Source organism: Aphis gossypii, chromosome X (genome assembly GCF_020184175.1).
Source record: "Aphis gossypii isolate Hap1 chromosome X, ASM2018417v2, whole genome shotgun sequence".
NCBI lineage: Eukaryota > Metazoa > Arthropoda > Insecta > Hemiptera > Aphididae > Aphis > Aphis gossypii.
This window is the reverse complement of record NC_065533.1, coordinates 32,154,564-32,159,716: the sequence shown is the minus strand read 5'-3', so window position 1 is coordinate 32,159,716 and position 5,153 is coordinate 32,154,564. Positions and strand designations below refer to the sequence as shown.

The 5,153-nt window shown below is 27.8% G+C and overlaps 1 long non-coding RNA gene and 1 pseudogene across 1 annotated transcript; one reads left to right on the top strand and one right to left on the bottom strand.

Annotated features, from left to right (window-relative positions):
• Positions 1 to 1,545: 1,545 nt before the first annotated feature.
• LOC126552479 (uncharacterized) lies at positions 1,546 to 2,489 on the bottom strand (annotated as a pseudogene).
• A 97-nt stretch (positions 2,490 to 2,586) lies between these two features.
• Positions 2,587 to 3,755, top strand: LOC126551842 (uncharacterized). The gene is made up of 3 exons (XR_007605725.1): positions 2,587 to 3,016; positions 3,098 to 3,224; positions 3,498 to 3,755. It is a non-coding gene; the product is annotated as an uncharacterized LOC126551842 (long non-coding RNA).
• The last annotated feature ends 1,398 nt before the right edge of the window (positions 3,756 to 5,153 follow it).

The window sequence follows — 5,153 nt, the reverse complement described above, 5'->3', positions numbered from 1 at the left end:
AGCCATTGACATTCATTTTTTGAGAATGCTGCGGATACAAATGATCTTTAGTTAATTTGTAACATAATTTGATGTGATTTCAATCATCATATTCTACTAAGTATTTCCAATGTTCAAATTTAACAATTCCGTCAGGACACTGTATCATAATATAAGTGATAGATTAATAAAATTATTTTATTTAATATTTTATGTAGATATCTGATACACTTATATTATATAAATATATTTAATACCTCAAACATTCTGTTTTTTATCACTCTGGTCCACATAGTTTTTATTAAGTGAGGGAAGTCCTATGTAAACCAAAGTTTTCTTGATGGTTCTATAATAGGATGCTGACAGCTGAAATTTGTATTGGTTACACCAAATGCATTCCACATACCTCTGTTCCATGGGCCACCATTAGTCACTATATTATGTACTTGGAACCATGAACGTATATACTTACTGTTAAGGACTGGCATCTGCTTTATCAGAGTGATTCGCTTATTGTCACCATTTCAATAATAATCCGCTAGGTTCGGTACTGTGCGTGCGCCCTACTGCCGCCAATGTTGAAGCGTAGACAGTACAGTAAATTAGTTATATAATTTAATATATTTTCACATATTATTAAAATAAAATAGGAGTAATTACTAATTATTATAATTAATAATAATTGAAATTCGGAAAGAGGTCCTAGGATAATGCAAGCATTTTAATAATATTATTCATGCTTTCATAAATCATAATATTGAATAGGTACCATGTTATTAACTATTAAAGTAAGTAATCTGATGCAGTTATTTGTTAATTTTAAGTAATTATGATTTACAATATTTATTAAAAATTTTCATTATAGGTAGGTTCACCAAAAGATATAGTATAACATGTTGCATTTATTATACATTGTACCTTTAAAAATTAAAAAATCAATTCTTTCTTTAAAATAAAAACATCAGTCTATTTTTTAGTACCTATTTAGCAAATATGCTGTACCTAATAATTAGTTGAATATGTAATTATTAATATCTAAATTAATTTATCGAGACCAGGATAAATATAAAATTAACTATTTTATTATTGTAGTCATGGTATATTAAAATGAAGGTACATATTAACAATCAGAAAATAAAACTAGTAGATGTATAAAAGAAAAACATTTCTATAAAAAACAAACTATTGTATTGAAGCATTAATTATTGTTTTTTTATTCAAAACTATAGGTAGGAACCAGAAATTAATTTTGTGAAATAAAATTAGAAAATATTGTTATCATTAGCATCTGATTTATTCGAAAAAGTTGTTAACCACACTGTCCACACTAACTTAAACTGCAGCATCACCAGAATATATCTAAATTTGTGTAAAAATAATTAATATAACATATTATTACATTTTAAATGTAGTGAAGTAAAAATGTAACAATAGGTAGGTAGGTACATATAAATTAATATAACATATTATTATTATGAATTTAGTGAAGTAAAAATAAAAATAATTGCACATCTTAAAGAGAAAATAAATGTATGTAGTGTATACTACGTCGAAGGTTAATAATGCCTAACTTAATGTAAACTTTGAAACTTTTTTTTTTATCATATTTTCTTTTTTGGTTTCAGCATTACATTTTTGAGAAAATTGCCGCATTTTCATATTAATATAATACCTAATGGCAAAAGCAATTATTTCTTCGCTATGCTGAAAACATGGAAAATATAGAATATTGTCTTCTAATAATTCAGTTAGTATTAATTCAAAAACATCTGCCATTAAACAATACTTTGTAAATAATTGTTCAATTTTACACACAAAATTAAAAAAATGTAAATTTGGATGAATAAGTCCACCTCTGGAAGTTAAGTTAGTTAGTAGTGCAACAGGTTCAACAGAATTCAAAATATGTGGTTGCTTAATTGCAGCTTGGCAAGTAGCACATTTGAAAAGACGTATAATTTGTTTACACAAATAACCAGTGACATAATATACAATGCAGTCTATTACAGGGGATAAACAATAATCATGATCGCTGACTTCCATAGCATCATGCAAACTCCAGTCTTCTTGTTCAATAGCAAAATCCAGTCTATCACTTATAATTTGTAATGATGATTTGTTTTTGTCACGACTATTATAAATTTTGTTTGATACTATCAAGTGTAATTAAGTTCTGGGAAGGATTATTATTTTCAACAGAACAATTTCCAGATCTGGGTGGTTTTAAGACACTGTAAACCGACAACAACTTATACAGTTGTAAAAAAGTTGGTGTTGCAGGGACGTGTGTGAAGTTGGGTGACTAAAGTTAGGTGACTATTTTTCGGACGACTAGTGATAAGAAACCCCGTATACTGTGTTGCGTTTAATTCAATTTCAGGCGTACAGTATTATTACATTAAAACCATAAGGTAGATGTCGCCTTATGTCATACAATAATTAATTGTTTTAAAAGTATATAAATAAAATTCCTTTACACGATATCTATACCGAATATATATTGTATTCATAACATATTTGAAATAATAATAATAACAATAATAGAAAGTTAGGTTATAAATTGCTCTAGTGTTGAGACTCAAGTCTAAAATGGTAAAATCGTTGTTCTCGACTCATTCTTTTCTATTCGTATATTATGCTTTCTAATAAATTAATATTGTTGTCTTTTTAGTTAATACTAGCTTATTAAAATTTTAAGAATACAATTTGTTAAAAATGAAATACATACTAGGTAAGTACATCAATCACGTTTTACGGAAGGACACAGGTATGTGTAATATACGGTAGTAGTATATGGCTTAACTACGTTTTTGACTGAACTAATTGTGAAGTTTGATTGTTTGGATATATGTATCAAATTATGAATACTTAATTAATGTAAAAACATAACTAATTTTTTAAGTATGAAACATAGTATCCAGTAAATGTTAGAATCTTTGAAGAAATGTTCATGTTTTGAATATTTCAACTCGCAAGCTGTTCCAAAATAAGTTGGATGACATCAGTTATCTATCAGGAATCATTACCCAAGAAACAAGTAAATATTAATACAATTAATACAATTTGCTCTTGAAGCATTTAATTCCTAATTGTATTTATTTTTCCAATTCATTTTCAGATGGCATGCAGTCAACACATCTATCGTTCTAATATTATGGCTCAAGAATGTTTTATTGAATCTATTAACAAACTCAGTTATTGTTGTATCCTTTACTTAAAATGAAAATTGTATAATGAGTAATTATGTACAAAAAAATAAATTATAAAATAAAGATTTATTTTAAATATGCGTTTATTTTCAGTGATACAATTTGTTAATGGTAATTATTTTTTGTTTTCAATTAATAATTATCATGTCTTTTAAATTTTTGTGGTTGTAAAATATTTTATTTGATTGTCCATGAATGCCGGTGTTGCATTGTCACAAGTTTAATGATGATTTATACAAGTGTAAAATATTGTATTCAATACCTTATATTAATAGTTTATTTTTAAATTAAAATCTATATATTTTTCAGGCGCATGTGATCAAGGTTTTTCTGTAAGTTTTCTACTCGGTTTTCCTCGTGATTTCATTTTATATTTTTATTTTTTCTGCGGTTATTCTCTAATAAACTACTGACTCTAAACATTTAATTGTTAGATATATACAATTTTATTCAATTTTTATTGTTTATTTTATATTGTGTTTTATTATTTACTTTATTATGTGTTTTAATAGTTTTTATTGTTAACAGTGTTTTTTTATTATTTTATATTTAATTAAATTTTTTTTGAATATTGTTTTATTTTTTGTTTTAGTTGTAGTTTTAGTTTTAGGTATAGCTGTCTAAAGAGTTTAGACTCTTGACAGTTAAAAGTGTCGACGAGTTACTGTTTCAGACACAAAACAGCCGACGAGTTACTGTTTCAGGCGTATAAAAGTGTCGACGAGTTACTGTTTCAGACACAAAACAGCCGACGAATTACTGTTTCAGGCGTATAAAAGTGTCGACGAGTTACTGTTTCAAACACAAAACCGCCGACGAGTTACTGTTTCAGGCGTATAAAAGTGTCGACGAGTTACTGTTTCAGACAAAAAACAGCCTACGAGTTACTGTTTCAGGCTTATAAAAGTGTCGACGAGTTACTGTTTCCGACACATAAGCTAAAAGATGAGTTTAAAAGATAAATTGCAAGAGATAGCTCATTATATTAAATCTGAGTATCCAGAATTAAATTTTGAGAATGTCTCGGTTTCAGATAGTTGTGTAAGTTATATCTGCACGATTATCTTCAAAAAAGATAATGATCGCAATTTAAAAAAATCATTAGTCAATGCTATTAAAAGAAAAAATTCATCTCTTCGTAAGTGTATTGAAACTATGAACTGTGATGATGTGGCTAATAAATCAGAAATGAATAGTAGTAAAATAATAAAGTGTATTGAGAATTGTAATTACACGGCCAACGATTTTATAAATTACAATTACAAAACTCTAAATGAGATATGTAGACACATTAAAGTTACTATAAATAATGCTAATAGACGTAAAGTGTACAGAGAAAACAAAAAGTACCTCAACTTGTCCTCTTGTCTACGAGTGGATAACACAGACATTACTGATTCAGATAGTTTTAGTTTTAATGAAAATTCTGGTAACGACAATGGTACTTTTGAAAACTGCATTTCATATTCTGATCACACAGAGCCTGAGCTTGTGCAAAAAGATAATGTTTCATCTGAACACACTATCGTATCCCCACAAAGTGATTTCAGTTTGATGATAAAGGATCCACTATTACCTAGTAGTACTCCAATACTACCAGAAAACATAGTGGATGAATCTGTATTTGTTACACCATGCAAAACAACAAAGGGAAAACATCATGTACCAAGCCCCCTCAGGAATGCTTTCTATAAGAAAACGCCTGTTAAGTCTGGTATTGTTTTACCTTTGAAAACAAAAAATTCAATTTCCAATTCAATGTGATAACCATGATTTTGTGTGTTATGAAGGATCTTTCAAGTTTTCATTTGAAGAATGGTCTCTTATGAATTACATTAATCCCAAAGGTGAAACCTGTTTGGATAAGACAAAATATCCTATTATGTTCAGAAAGCGCATAAGAACTGTGAACAATACATGCGTCGTTAATGCAAAAATGGTCAGATATTTTAAAAATCATTGCAA